Source organism: Taudactylus pleione, unplaced genomic scaffold, assembly GCF_031769625.1.
Source record: "Taudactylus pleione unplaced genomic scaffold, aTauple2 ptg001781l, whole genome shotgun sequence".
In the NCBI taxonomy this organism is placed as follows: Eukaryota; Metazoa; Chordata; class Amphibia; order Anura; family Myobatrachidae; genus Taudactylus; species Taudactylus pleione.
This window is the reverse complement of record NW_028286178.1, coordinates 1,044,876-1,061,511: the sequence shown is the minus strand read 5'-3', so window position 1 is coordinate 1,061,511 and position 16,636 is coordinate 1,044,876. Positions and strand designations below refer to the sequence as shown.

Sequence of the window (16,636 nt, the reverse complement as noted above, 5' to 3'; positions counted from 1 at the left end):
GTTGATCAGTTAGGGTCTTTGGGCAATGCGATCGGACCGCATGGTTATATAAACTGAGATTATGAAGTGGGTTGTTGTGGGAGTTAACTTGCTGGCAAGGTTAGGAGTTATTGGAACTCCTAGATGCTACCAGCTTGGAGTAAACTCAAAGTAGGAAGCGAGTGGTGAAGCTTGAGATAAATTCACCACAAGTAAAATAATCAGCTAGGTGGTTATTTTACTCCTCGTTTATGCACACTGACCATTTCGCTTATCGGGAAGGTGGTGCATAAAAGGGAAGAAGCGAGCGGCTGAAGCTTGGGTTGAAATCGCCGCAGGTAGACTAATTTAATAGGTGGTTATTCTGCTCCTCATTGTGCAAGCTGTCTGAAACGCTAACGGGATGGCTGTGCATAAACCGGAGGGAGTGCGTGAACGTAGCTCACTAAAAATCGTTCACCAATCGAAATTCTCTAGAAATTGCTAAGCGTTTTCTCAGATGGGTGCGAAGCCCTCTATTTTAATGGTTGATGATGTGCTGCTGGTGGAATGGCCGGTTGGCTCAGCAAGGTTTATCATGTTTAAAAGTATGGTGCGTGCATTACGGTGTACTGTGACATATGGGTCAAGATGACCAAGACATGTAGAAAACCTTTTCCTAAGATTGGTAGCTTTGATTCAGAGATACTAAATAAGTTAGAGATGGTATATGTTTAGTGAAATCTCTAAGGAAAAGGATAAAGTTCAATGATTGCTTAAAGTTGTGGCAGCACGAGGGGAGTATGTGGCTTAGCGGTGTGCATGCGGCGGAAACTAGTGTCGCGCTTACGACGCAAGGGAACGCATACGCAACGCTAAATAGCATTGTGAGCGCACCTCAGGGGAGCAAGCACGTATGGCAAGGTAGCGTTGCCGAAGGAAATGTTAATAGTGCAGGCGCACTTCCTCTGCCCTATGCAGATGGGGGTGAAGGTACAGTCGATCTAAAAAAATCATAAAAATGTAACAACTTGTACCCTCTCTTGAGTAACTATAAGGAACATGTTTATAGTGCAGATGATGAACCTGTTGTAATGTCCGCTCTTTCCCATGTTGCCCAAATGTTAAATTCACCATCACAACAAGCACAGCTAGCTACCCCACCAGTACCAGTAGTAGAGGTAGCCCCACCAGTGATAGTGCAGGAAGTATTAACACCCGCTGTAACCATAGCGGAGTTACTAATACCATACGTAGTAGTAGTAGGCTGAACCCTCCACCAGGTAACAAGGCCATAGGTAGCGGTGCAGTAGGCATCCATCCCATCCGGACAATAACTGTTCCCAATGGGAATCCAGACGCACATGGTGTAGTGGCCACAAGGGAAGTAGCGATGCATTGTCCATGGACAAGAGCGGAGCTACATTCCATAATGACAGATTTTCCTGATCCTAGGAAAGAATTAGCAAAGTGCCAGAGATTTGTAAAGGATTTATGTAATGCTCATGAGCCAACCAACAAATTGGCAAGTGGTATTACGGGCATGTCTTCCACACAATACCAACATGAAAAAAGTTGATCATGGCCTGTGTATTGGATGGAGATAGTCCCATAACTGATGAAGGCAATCAGGACAACATAACCAGCATTGTCACCCAATTGGCCATATATTTCCCAGTAGTAGTTAACTGGAGTAACATTTTTACAATTAAGCAGAAAGAGGGTGAGTCTGCAGCAGATTATTTCTCCAGAGCACTGCAGACTATTACCCATTACACAGGTATAGAAGATATCAAAGACAACACCCATCACAGGGAAATGAAAATCACGGTGCTAATTTATATTCTTAAAAACACTATAAAGACCAGGGTTCAGACCTCACTTCCTGGATGGAGGGGAGTTACAGTAGACACACTCAGGTAATCTACAATTGAACATGATAAAACATCCTTAGGAAGAGAGAAATGCAGAGCGAGAAACTAATGGCTGTTAGTATCCAAGCTCTGGAAGGAATGCAAATACCACCGCAGCACTCTTATCACACACAGCCACAATACACATGTCCCACACAACCTCCAAACCCATATCCCCATACACAACCACAATCTTTCCACACTCCCCAACCCACACAACAACAATCTTTCAATACACGACTGTTTACAATCTTTTCAACCTGCCACTGGATCTGTTCTAATACAATAGACAAGCAGGGCACAAGGTTGCAAAGGACAAATTACAGCCATGCCAGATCAGGGTTAAATACTTGGGACACTGCCTAACCCAGGGGCTATGTCATCTGACTACTGACCGAATAGCGATTCAAATGCCTAAGGCAGTGGCCATCATTAAGTGTAAAGCCCATACATGCGAGGATGATCCGGTGTCACTGGGAAATAACAGAGCAGATGAAGCTGCCAAATGGGCAGCAGGGTTGAAAATAAATATACCAATTGATCAGATGATGTTTTTTTTTTCAAACTATTGATATGCAGAAGTTAATTGAGATGCAAAATTTGTGTTCCATTCAGGAAAAGGTAGTCTGGAGATCCAAGGGATGTGGACAGGAGTCCTCTGGACTCTGGAGAGATGGACAAGGTAAGCCGGTGGCACCTAAGGCATACTACCCAAGCTTGGCTGAGACAGCGCACGGTCTGACTCACTTGGGAAAGCAAGGTATGTGCAAGTTGGTCAGGGCGTATTATTGTGCACCGGGTTTTCTCAAGCTAAAAAGAGGGCAATGTCCTGTTTGACATGCTTGAGGAAGAACATTGGAAAAACAATACCAACCGAGCCATCCCACATCCCTCTGACAGATGGACCTTTCAGGTAATACAATTCGATTTCATCCAATTACCTCTCTGCAGGAGCCCCAAGTATGTATTAGTTTGTACAGATGTGTTTTCTAACTGGGTAGAGGCATACCCAGCTGCCACTAATACTGCTGTGTTCATTGCTAAAAAGATTGTACAGGAGTTTGTATGCAGATACGGTATCCCTAGAATTATTGAAAGTGATAGAGGTACTCATTTCATAGGTGATGTCTTCCAGAACATCTGTAAGTTGATGGGTAGTAAGATCATGGCAGAAAGTGGATTGTGATGGCTAGAAGCATTACCGCTAGTCCTTCATAGCATCAGGACAACTCCTAGACCCCCTCTTGAGCTTTCCCCCTTTGAAATACTGTTTGGTAGACAACCTCATTTGATTGCAAGTCCACAGGAAGATTGAAGAGTAACAACAAGGTTACTGTAAAGTATCTTATAACAATGAGTAAACAGTTGAAACAGCAGCAGCAGAAACTGAAGTCACCTGATATGCCAGAAACAAACTGTCATGATGTCAAACCTGGAGATTTGTTATGATCAAAAATTTCTTATGTTCAGGTTGTTTGACAGATCGGTTCAAAGGTCCGTATCAAGTGATGCCGATTAGTACAACATCCTTAAAATTGGCAGAGAGAGATACCTGGGTCCATTCCACTTACTGCAGAAAGGTCAACCAACCCGTGGAGATACAAGGCGGTGTCGAGGCAGATAACATAGCCCTGTCAATCGCGAGCTTGTTCTGGGAGAGTTAAAGACTGTAGTGAGATAATCTGAGCTAGGGAAATTTGCAGCCCACTGTTCCAGCAATGAAGTGGTGGGCTGGGTTTGTGTTCTTTCTTCCAGAGTTCTCATGATCCTTGTTTGGTTCGGGAGGTCCTGTTTCTGTAACGGGGGGCAGATGATGGAGAGAGAGGATGATGGTGATATTGATGGAGTGGAGTCGGCAAAAGGAGTGCTAAACCAATCGGGGGAGTATCTGACCAAACTCAGTACAGTAATTACCAAGAGATCTGTCATTTTGGAAACTCGGAGGCAGTGTGAAGGGTTATTGTCTGAGGAATATTGTATTTGTGAGTTCTGTGGGTGCCAGCCTAAGTATAACCCGTATTGGGATGGGTATCCTTTAGAGGATTATCATACCATGGTGGGCAAAGTTTTAAACCAAACTGACTGTTGGGTGTGCTCTCACATGTCTCAGGGACAGCATAATGTAGTAGGGTTAGTGCCATTTCCATTGAATGTCTCTGAGGTTTTAGAATTACAAAAAGGGGAGACACTGGATGGAAATTTTTTTATGTCCAAACCACCCCATTTTAAACTCCACCAGTACCAAGTAGATAGATCACTTTTATGTTTGAATATCACCAATTTTTTACTTTTACGCTCCATTAGATTAGGTGGGAGACACTTCCGATATAGATATACCCTCAGTTCCACCAAGGTAATGGTTGGCAGAGTACCAGAAGGGTACTGTGCAGTTATTGTACAACCTAAAACATGTATTAGTCAGATGGGAAAATCTGGAGTAAGATTATTTGTTAGAGAATTGTGTAGATAATGATGCATTCTATTCCTTATGTACTCCCAGATGATGTGTATTTTATATGTGGAAGGAAAGCGTGTAAGTGGCTCTCTCTGAGTTCCCAAAGGTTTATGTTATCTGGGAAGGATACTTCCAGAGTGTCACGGCCAGGGTTTCTCGGCATGGTGGTCACCGGGTATTACCTGTGAGGTCACTGTGGTGAGGGGTCTCTGGCAGCGGTGCTGGTGTTTGGCAAGGGGCATTGCCTGGCGTGGTTCTGTGCAGGCACAATGTCACAGAGGCCTGGTGGTGTTTCCGTTCCATTTGGCATGTTTGCTGCCATCTTGCCTCAGGTCATGTGATTCAAGCTGTCCAATCCTGGTGGGTCATGTGCTCTTTCCAGCCAGTCACAGCACGGCACCTAGTATTTAGGAAGGTCCAGAGCCTTCATTCATTGCCAGTGCAATGTGTTTCTCAGCTGCGGCTGAGAGAGAGTACCTGTGCCTTACCTGTCCATCTGGAAGTGCTACTAGCCTGTTACCTTGCCTGCTCCAAACCTACTGGACTCACCCTGCACCCTCCATTTACCTTTCCCCTGCCTGAGTACCTGAACCTGCTGTTTCCCTGCACCTTGCCTCACACTGTAACGCCCAGCTGGACTTCATTACCTTTGCCTGCACTTCATTACAGCTCACCAAAACCTGCATACTGGACATTTCCTGCCTCTCACTATCTGGACATTCTCCCATTTGCTTCACCACAGTTATCAAGTGCACTTTAGTGCTAAACCTGGACTTTTTAGTTTGCCATTCCCATGTCTGCTAAATCACTTATTAAAACTCCACCTTGTTATTTAAATCTGCTTCTGTGTCTGCTCCTGTCACACCCCAGGTCCACAACCAACCCAGACCCTCACAGTTTGCACTGGCCCCATGGATCTGGCCACGGAACAGGAGTCTGGAGTGGATTTATTCCAGAGTATTGCTGGTCGTTTAGAAAACCTGGAAACTATGCAGAACCAAATGGCTCCGTTTATACAGGAGATGTGTAAGTGACAAGATAATATGCAAACCTCGTTATCCACCCCTGGGGTATCAGCAACTACACCTCCTCCTGTGCCTGGTAATACAGGGACCAGGGTATCCCCTCGTTTACACCTACCTATGCCAAGCATATTTGACGGCAATCCCAAGCTCTGTCGTGGTTTCTTAAATCAGTGTAATATACACATTATCTTACAGCCTGATAATTTTCCCACTGCTAGAACTAAAGTTTCATACATTGTGTTTTTGTTGTCCAGCTAAGCTTTGGATTGGGCCTCACCACTCTGGGAGCGTTCAGACTCGCTGCTGGATAACTATGCGGACTTTGTATCATCATTCAGGAGGATTTTCGATGAACCTGGATGCACTGTGCCAGCATCGACCAGTATCATGACCCTGAGACAAGAAACCCGTCCTGTCAGCCAATATGCTGTACAGTTTAAAATTTTGGCATCAGAGCTTAAATGGAATGAGGAGGCCCTCACCTCAGCCTTTTGGCATGGCCTTCGGACCAACTAAAGGATGATCTGATCACCCATCAGTTTCCAACTAATTTAAATGAGATGATCTCACTCTGCAACAAAATTGACCTACGCTTCAGAGAATGTCAGGCTGCATAGCACAGAACTGACTGGTAAAGGTCATTTACTCCTCCCTTGCCTACCCATCCACCCCATCCTCTTATAGATGAAGAGCCTCCAATAGATGAGGAGCCTATGCAGGTGAACCAAACCCATCTCTCCAAAGAGGAACGTCAGAGAAGGATGCTAAAAAACCTCTATCTATACTGTGGAGATTCGGGTCACCTGGTGGCCTTCTGCTCCTGTAAATCGGGAAAACACCCATTCCTAACTGACCCTGGGGACATCAAGTTAGGAGTTATGAGCCCATCCCCAAATACTAAAGATTTCAAAATTTCCTTAGCTTTGGATCTTAAGCCTAAGCCTGTTTTTGTTTCTGCTCTACTGGACTCTGTAGCAGCCGGAAACTTCATGACTTCCAGCCTAGTTGATAAACTACAGATTCCTTGTTCATCTCTCAATCACGCAATCTCCCTGACCTCTGTAGATGGATGGCCTCTAGCTAAAGGAGTGGTCACCAAGGAGACTCAACCAGTATTGGTCCGTGTTGGGGCATACCACTCCGAGTCTTTAAAATTCTTAGTGATACATGAGGCCTCCCAAGAAATCATTTTAGGACTACCCTGGTTACACCAGCATAATTCCAAGATAGACTGATGTTCTATGCAGATTCTGTCATGGGGAACTGACTGTCAGAAATCCTTTCTTCCCAAAATACGACCTGTAAGAAAGACAGTTTCATTAATATCTCCAGCTATTCCCAAGGAGTACCAGATGTTCTCTGATGTTTTATCCGAACAACAGGCGAATGTCTTTCCTCCCCATAGAGAATGGGATTGTCCAATCCAGCTGATGCCTGACAAGATGCCACCCCGTGGTCGCACCTATTCTCTATCCTTGCCCGAGACTCAAGCCATGTCTGAATACATCCAGGACAACCTAGCAAAAGTATTTATTCATCCTTCCACCTCTCCTGCTGGAGCTGGCTTCTTTTTTGTCAGCAAAAAGGACAGTGGCCTGAGGCCTTGTATAGATTACAGGGGCCTAAATGATATAACGGTCAAGAATCCTCTTCCACTGATCACAGAGTTGTTTGACAGAGTTAAGGGGTCCATCATATTCTCAAAATTGGATCTGAGAGGGGCTTATAATCTCATCCATATTCGTGCTGGTGATGAATGGAAGACTGCCTTTAATACTAGAGATGGACATTTTGAATACCTTGTGATGCCCTTGGGTTGTGCAATGCCCCTGCCATATTTCAGGGCTTTGTTAATGAAAATTTCCGGGACTTGTTGTATGTCTCGGTTGTAGTTTACCTGGACGATATACTGATTTTTTCGTCTTCTATAGAGAAATATCATGAACATGTGAAGGAAGTATTATTCCATCTAAGAAAGAACCACCTTTACTGCAAATTGGAGAAATGTGTCTTTGGGGTACCCAGTGTGCCATTCTTTGGTTAAGTCATCTCCGGCTCCAGTCTTGAAATGGATCCCAAGAAGGTGTAGGCAATTTTGGATTGCTCCCGACCTCAAACCTTGAAAGCCATTGATTGCTTGGGTTCGCCAACTACTATAGATGTTTTATTAAAGGATTCTCCTCATTATTGGCTCCCTTCACCACTCTGACCCATAAAGACGCTAATCCTGCCCTATGATCACATGAGGCAGAGACTGCCTTCCAGCTTTTAAAACAGGCTTTTATTTCTGCTCCAGTCTTACTTCAACCAGATTTCGACAGGCCTTTTCTATTGGAAGTGGATGCGTCTTCAGAGGCCGTGGGTGCAGTTCTTTCCAGGCGTTATGAGGATAATTGAGTTCATCCCTGTGGGTTTTTCTCCAACAAATTCTTGCCTGCCAAAAGAAATTATGCCATAGGTGAACAAGAACTCCTGGCAGTGAAATTGGCATTAAAAGAATGGAGATACCTGCTGGAAGGGGCTAAGTTCCCCTTCACTGTTTTCACAGATCATAGAAACCTTCTATTCCTCAAGAACCTCCAGTGTATGAGTCCTCGTCTGGCCCGATGGGCAGTATTTTTTGCTCGGTTCCAGTTCACTCTGACCTTCCAGTCTGAAGCCCTTAATCAAAAGGCAGATGCTCTGTCCAGATCTCTCCTCTGTGATGACAAAGCGGAGAATCAACAAAATACCCCTTTCTTGGAGTCAAGAGTATTTGCCACACCCCAAGTACAGCCTCCCACTGGGAAGTCCTTTGTGGCCCCAGAGTTAAGGAAGTAGCTCCTCACCTGGGCTCACTCCTCTTGCTTTGCAGGTCACTCAGGTACCTGGAAGTCCTGGAATTTCTGAAGAGAGGCTATTGGTGGCCATCCATGAAAGCGGACGTGTCGGAGTTTATTTCTTCATGCTCCTTGTGTGCTCAGCATAAGTCTTCATGTCAGGCTCTGGCTGGTGAGTTGTTGTCGCTACCTATTCCATCACGTCCATGGACGCATCTCGCCATGGACTTCATCACGGATCTGCAGAATTCTCAAGGGTTCACTACCATCTGGGTCGTAGTAGAGTGATTCTCAAAAATGGTCCATTACATACCACTAAAGAAATTACCTTCTGCTCCTGACCTAGCTAATTTGTTTGTACAACATATATTCCGTCTCCATGGTCTTCCTGCCGAGATAGTCTCTGACCATGGTGTTCAGTTTACAGCAAAATTTTGGAGAGCCTTATGTTCAGTGTTGTAAGTAAAACTAAATTTTTCTACGGCTTATCACCCACAAAGCAATGGTTCCACTGAGAGGGTTAATCAAGACCTTGAGACCTTCCTGAAGATTTTCATGATATCTTCCCAAGACAATTGGTGTGTATTGCTGCCATGGGCTGAATTTGCGCATAAAGCCTCCTACCATTCTTCCAAGAACCAAATCCCATTCTAAGTGGTCTACGGTCTTCATCCTTGGGTTCCTCAATTTCAAAGCCTGCCCGTCTTTGATGTACCAGCTGTGGAAGACACTGTAAAAAGATTTGCATCAATTTGGACTCAAGTTCATGCTGACCTGGAAAAGGCATCCTCCCGTTACAAATTTCAAGCTGACAAGAAGCGTAGGATATTACCACGTATGCAAGTTGGAGACCAAGTCTGGTTGTCCACCCGGAACCTACGGCTCAGAGTACCATCTATGAAATTTGCTCCACGCTTCTTCAGGCCCTTCTCCATTATAGAAATTATTAACCCCATGGCTTATTGCCTTCAGTTACCCCTTACCTGAAAATTCCCAACTCCTTTCATATCTCCCTGCTTAAACCCCTAGTGTTGAATCAGTTCCACTGTGTCATTCCTGCTTCACCCCGTGTCCAAATGGGAAGAGGCGTGGAGTTCGAGGTTTCCCAAGTCTTGGACTCTCGTATCCGCAAAGGACATCTGCAGTACCTCTTGGATTGGAGGGGTTTCACCCCAGAGGAGCATTGTTGGACTGATGCCCGTGATATCCATGCTCCTGCACTCATCAAAAGGTTCCACGCTGCCCATCCGGAGAAACCTGGGGGGTTTAAGGGGGGGTACTGTCACGGCCAGCGTTTCTTGGCATGGTGGTCACTGAGTATTACCTGTGAGGTCATTGTGGCGAGGGGTCTCTCGCAGTGGTGCTGGTGTTTGGCGAGGGGCATTGGCTGCACGTGGTTCTGTGCGGCCACATTGTCACTGAGGCCTGGTGGTGTTTCCGTTCCATTTGGCATGGGCGCCGCCATCTTGCCTCAGGTCATGTGATTCAAGCTGTCCAAACCTGGTGGGTCATGAGCCCTTTCCAGCCAGTCACAGCACGGCATCTAGTATTTAGGAAGGTCTTCATTCATTGCCAGTGCAACATGTTTCTCAGCTGCGGCTGAGAGTACCTGTGCCTTACCTGTCCGTCTGGAAGCGCTACTAGCCTGTTACCTTGCCTGCTCCAAACCTGCTTGACTCACCCTGCACCCTCCATTTACCTTTCCCCTGCCTGAGTACCTGAACCTGCTGTTTCCCTGCACCTTGCCTCACACTCTAACTCCCAGCTGGACTTTATTACCTCTGCCTGCACTTCGCTACAGCTCACCAAAACCTGCATACTGGACATTTCCTGCCTCTCATTATCTGGACATTCTCCCATTTGCTTCACCACAGTTATCAAGTGCACTTTAGTGGACTTTTTCTTTTGCCATTCTCATGTCTGCTAAGTCACTTATTAAAACTCCACCTTTTTATTTAAATCTGCTTCTGTGTCTGCTCCTGTCACACCATGGGTCCACAACAAACCCAGACCCTCACACAGAGGTTATGACCCTTACACATGGTGAAATGCTTGGCATCCATAAAAACACACCATCTCAATATCTTCATACGCATTATGAACACCGTGAGAAAAGAAACATGACACCTGGTGACATCCAAGATCTTGCTAAATTAATAGATAATATCACCGAGATGTATGATGACACATTCAGGTATACCGATAGGGAGTTACAAGCTTATAAGAAAGAACTTGTGCAACATAGGCTAGTGTTAAATTATGTAATGGCTGTCACTGGCAGATACTGTGTGACTCTGGCCACCCAATTTGGTGTCAAGTCTTGCACATACATCACCAATAACACAAGTGACCCCCAAGGAGGTGATAGACTGGAAGATGGATGAAATTCTGCAGCTGAAATGGGAATTTTGAAAGAACAATAATGCTTCACTGGTTGAAATAGAGGAAAAGGTAGAAGAGTGGTTCACTTGTTTGAATCCTGTGAAATGGTTCTCCGGTCTAGGAGAGTGGGTCCAGGAACTGGTTGCTATTGTGGGTAAACTCCTGATCCTTATACTGATCGTCATCTTAGTAATTAGCTTGTGTGTCAGATGTGTTCCTAATGTATTGAAGTGTGGAAAATGTACAAGGGTGAACAGAGCAACAGAGATGATGGTGGTGAGCAATGATATTATGGATACCAAGGTCAAGGAAGAACTGTATTACAACCCTGAATTAGAGTGTACCATCAGATGATGAAATATGAAATCGTGTGGTCATGCATAGATATATTAAGGTTATTTTTAAAACATCCTAGATAATGTATTCTCAAGTCCCCAAACTTCCTTTATAGGTTCGATCCACATCCCACCAATGATCCCTATAGATCCGCAGATGGCATGTAAGGGTTGTTCTACCTTCTTGATAACGCATTATTTAATGGTTCAGTGACCTACTTGTGTCACACCATGTATAACCATAAATAATCCATTATCATGCATGACTACAACAGGTTAAGATCAGAGGGCCTGATTCAGACCCAGTCGCAAGCGCTGAGCGCTCGCAACCGGGTCGATGTTTGCCCACTGGGCATGCGCACGATGGAGCCGGCTCCGTCGTGCGCATGCGCGAGACCCGGCTAGCTATGGGTGCTCTGTCGCTCTGGGTCTTGCACCAAAGGGGGCGAGCTGTCGATGGTGATTGACAGCTCGCCCCATTTGGTAGGCGTGGCCGGGGGGTGGCTTCACAAATGGAGGTGTTCCCAAGCGAATGCCTGCTGTTTGGGGGCGGCCCCACTGATATCACCAGAGGTGTCATTAAGAGAGTTTCCGGCTCTATTAGAGCCAGAAGCTCTCTGGGGCTTGCGGCCATGAGACCCTACCACAAGGGTCCTCGTCGCAAGCCCGATGGTCGCGATGGTCTTGACCATCGCGACCATCAACTTGGACGCTTGCTATAGCTGTGGGTGGTCACCCACAGCTATGCGAGCGGCCAGGCCACTCCAAAAATAAAAAAAATGCCCCGATTCAGAGCGAGCGCTCTTTCAGAGCGTCCATCTCTGAGTCAGGCCCAGAGTGTGATAGCATATTGTTTCTATCAAAGGGTGGACTGTTGAAGCTGGATGGTTGGCTGAGACCTAAATTGTAAAATTAATATCTGAAGACGCCATGTTTGCATTGTCTGCATGACGCCATCTGGCGTAGTCAGTATAATATCATTGTGCATGGCGCTATTTTAGCATTGTGTACATCTGCTGTGTTACTGCACACTGTTAAAGTCTTTATATAATAAATGTGCACAAATACACATATATATATTTTTAAAGACTTCATATATTCAGTGATGACAGACAAGTCTTGAGGACATGTCTGTGACAAATAATTAAGAATACACAGATACTGTAAGTGTTTGCTCTGCATACACAGTATGCCTGTGGCGATTGAAGTATAACACAGACACTGATATGCTCAGAGGGAGTGTTCTGAATATAGATTTGGAAACAATTGTCAGACGTTTAGCTATCGTTAGCAATTGTAAGCCTTGTGTCCAATGCTGATGTGGTTAAGCAGAACTAACAATTGTATTCTAGATTGTATTTGTTAAAATTATCAGACATCTTTCCAAGGCTTGCTCCACCTGTGAATGGGAGAAACTCCATTGTCTGTCATTTTCTAGTTCAGACAGAAGTAATAATAATAACCAGTTACTGTTTAAAGCTATATATATATATATATATATATATATATATATATATATATACACACAATCGCATGTGTATCCACAATGTGTGTACACATATAGTTTCCATTGTAAATAATCACACACAGTGCATGTTTTGCGCTGTACACAACCCCTGCATACAGTGCACCTTTTATGCTGCATGTAGACACACAATGCATACTTACATATAACCATAAATATACATGCACTCATAAAAGGTTCCTGCGCATTATGATTTATATTAAAGTTATGATGTAAAATGTATTTGATATTAATGGTATACAACATGATAGACATGGCATGTTTGGTACTAAACTAACACTGTTTATTTCCAGATATCCGAATCTATCAGCGAGGGAGTCACATCTTGCGTTCGATGGTTATGGAATATAGGAAATTATTGGTTAGACTGTATAAACTGTAGTGTCTCTATCTAGTTTAAATCAATTAAAGAAAGACAATGTAATTTGGAGAATTGGGACATACCCCTAGTGAACTGTCCTATGAACTACAGTGTACTACAAAGACCAAGAACCAATGGAATTATGTTGGTCTGTCTACATTGTTGTTATCATATATCCAAGACTTGGCTAAATTAATAGACAACATCACAGAGATGTATAATGACACTTCCAGGTATACTGGTAAGGAGCTACAGACTTATAAAAAGGAGTTGGTACAACATAGGCTAGTTTTAAACTACTTAACATCTATTACTGGTGGATATTGTGTGACTTTGGCCACCCAATTTGGTGTCAAGTGTTGCACGTACATTACCAATAATACTAGTGACCCCAAAGAGGTGATTGACCGGAAAATGGATGAAATCCTACAACTGAAGTGGGAGTTTCGGAAGGACCATAATACTTTGTTGTATGAGTCAGAGGTAAAGGGTAGAGAAATGGTTCTCATGGTTAAACCCTGTAAAATGGTTCACCGGTCTGGGAGAGTGGGTACAGGAAATTTTTGCTAGTATAGGTAAGCTCCTTATTCTTATACTGATTGTTATTTTAGTAATTGGTTTATGTGCCAGATGTGTTCTAGCTGTGTTGAAGTGTGGAAAAAGTACCACTAAGGTAAACAGTAAAAATTAAATCATGATGGTGAATAGTGGTGGTGTAGGTACTAAGGTTGATAAAGAACTGCATTACAATCCTGAAATTGAGTGTACCATCGGATAATAATATGTGAATACGCTAAGTCATGTATAATAATAATTATTGTAAGTGTTCTTTTAAACATCATAGATAATGTAGTCTCAATTCCCCCAAACTTCCTTTATAGGTTTGATGAGGTCCCACATTCTACCAATGATCCCCTATAGATCTGCTGAGTGCGTATAAGGGTTGTTTTACCCTTTCTGAAATGCATTATTGACGGTTCAATGACCAATTTGTGTCACACCATTCAGAACATTGAATGATTTATTATGCATGGCTATAAAGGTTAAGAATAGAATGTGATTGTTTTATGTTTGCTATCAAAAGGTGGACAGTCAAAGTCAAATAATTGGATATGATCGTTTGCAATTATTATCTGATGATCTAGTCATCTATAGTCTGATGGCGAGTAAATTGAACACTACTCTGCATCGGCGCAATCTGATGCGCACAATTGCGCATCCACCACACACATACACCGATGCACATACATATATGCATACATATAGACGCTCATATGTGTATCCACATACGTACATATAGACGCTCATATGCGTATTCACATACATACATACGCACATTTGCTATTTCAATGCAGACGCACATAAGCAAACGCATATGTATAAAATGGTTCCCACACACTATAGTTGATAACCAGAGTTATTAAAGGTATTATGTAATAATTATGATTTAATATGTACTTTAACAAGATCTAAAGTATGGAATACAGTGGACATGTCATGTTTGGTATCATACTAAATCCCTGTTTATTTGCAGACATCCGTTTCTATCGGAAAGGAAATCGCATCATGCGTCCGCTACTTATGGATAGGCAGTTATTGAATAGAATGTTATTTCTTGTATGTAGTGTTGTAGCCAGTTTTAACCAGTTCTTCAGCAGAAAAGATACACAAAGGGACTGTTGGAGAGCTGAGCTATACCCCTGACACCGTATGAACTGACCAATGACCAGAAGCAAGAACCAATGAGAACCTGTCAATTTGTCCCTTTGTTAACTCTGAAACTTGTAATGTATATAGGCTGTGTCCCGATCTCAGTGTACACTCATCCTCTTTGATGATCACAGACGTCTGGATTGATGACTGTATACGGGGACCAGTGTGCATGCGTATGTATCGGCTTGTACTATTTTATTGCTTTTTACTCTAATTGTTAAATCTTTAATCGTGTTACTTTTTCTTTACATAAATAACTTTTTGTGCTTTGGAACCACACGATTGGACTGGAAAGCAATTCTTTCTTAAGCGACTTGCAGCGCTAAATAGCGACTATTAGGAATCAATATACCCACATACTACATTCAACCCCGGGCATTCTAGTAAATAGATAATGCCCTTTGTGTCACACATCATGAAGTGTCGGATGCTAAAGTTCTCTCGTTACATTAGATATACAGTGTCACTGGTTGTGTTGTGTTGTTTTTACATTTACCACAGTAAAAGAAGCCCCTGGTTTTCCATAGGTTAATTACTGACGTTTGTTGGGAGTTTCCTGGGTTTATGTGATTGTGAACCAGTCGTTTCCTGATATCAGGAGCCTTTCTGAATATTACTAAGTCTCAGCGGTAGAATTGTGTCTCATCCTTTAGTAGTATGTTCCAGTGTTTATGAGAGATTTCGCGTTGTATTCCGTTAAGAAATAAACTGATTTGTTTACAGCATTTCTTGTCCGTTTTTATATTGTAGCAATGTTTCTCTTTCATTGAAATGGACTTCTTCATACGCTGTCTATATTATTGCTTTTTTTTATATACATATATTTCTTCTCCTTTAGTTGTTTCTTTAAATCTTCTGTTGTTTCTTGAAGTTATCTACTGTGGAACAATTTCTTCTTCTTCTTCTTATACGGATAAACTGACCCTTTGGAATGTTGTCCAACCACTGTGGATGATGCTCCCTATTTGCCAGGATAAAACTGTTCATGACTACTTTTGTGTAGTGGGTCTTTGTATCCTCCCTTCTTGTATATGTACATCCAGGTCTAGGAACTGTACCATTGTGTTACAGTATTGCGTGGTGAAGTGTAAATTTCTCGTGGTGCTGTTTAGTTGCGCAATGAATTCCTATTCTAGCAGCTGTGGTCACACCCTTCCTTACAGCGTTAATAATGCAGATGTCCAGGGATTGTACTGACACTAAATACAATCACCATTAGCCGGCAGCAGTATGCAGTCAGGAAACCGGCGGTTGAAATGCCGACCTCCAGACTCTCCCGGCATGGGACTAATGATAGGCATCTAAATATCGACGCCTATCATCAGTCCCACGCCAAAATCCCAAAGCCCAGCATACCGAACGTAGGTAAGCCAGGTGCCAGGACCTGTTGGCCACGGGGGGGTTAGGTTTAGGGACTAAGGGAGGGTTAGGAGGGGAGAGGGTTAGGATACTTACCAGGCACAGTCGAAATCTTCATCTACTGGATTTCTGGTATTGGTATTTCATCCGCCGAGCTTAGGTCTGGCAGTATGTCATACAGATTCCGCCGGCAGCTACATACCACCTATAATCACCAAGGATACTCAGGAGTTCACCATGGAGACCCTGCAGCATCAGCCATTGACTTAACCCACAAGGTCTCTATGCTAGCACCTTATTTTGGCCATAATTTCCCTTCCTACCCCAGCCTGCTCTCCTACAGTGCACAACTATGTACGGTAATCTCTACTGTTTGTTTTCTGGTTGTTTGTTTTTGCTCTTTGGGGTGTTATAGGCTTAAGGTGCGTATCCACTTATAGATATACAAATGAGAGCACAATTACGACATTGCAATCGTGCTATCGTTTGTATGTCTTGTGATGTACCTAGACTGAACGTTCACTCGTTCAGTCCAGGCACATCCATCATCCCCGTACATGCTGAACCTGACGCGATCAGGTTGACCAGCATGTACGGGCGATGATAGATATCAGAAACAACCATCGGGCGCACGCATCACTGGTTGTTTCCGACCTAAACCTGCCTGATTCATGTGCGATTTGCAAGCGATTGCACGATAACTACATCGTTATTGTGTAATCGCCTGCATATATCGCCTAGTGGATACGCCTCTTTACACTTTTGTATTCAGCTTATATGATTGAATTGAC

The 16,636-nt window shown here is 43.6% G+C and overlaps 1 protein-coding gene across 1 annotated transcript in view; it reads left to right on the top strand.

Moving 5' to 3' along the window:
• LOC148436381 (uncharacterized) overlaps window positions 1-16,636 on the top strand; it is a 381,341-nt gene that overhangs the window by 342,095 nt on the left and 22,610 nt on the right. The gene's annotated exons all lie outside the window — the stretch shown is intronic.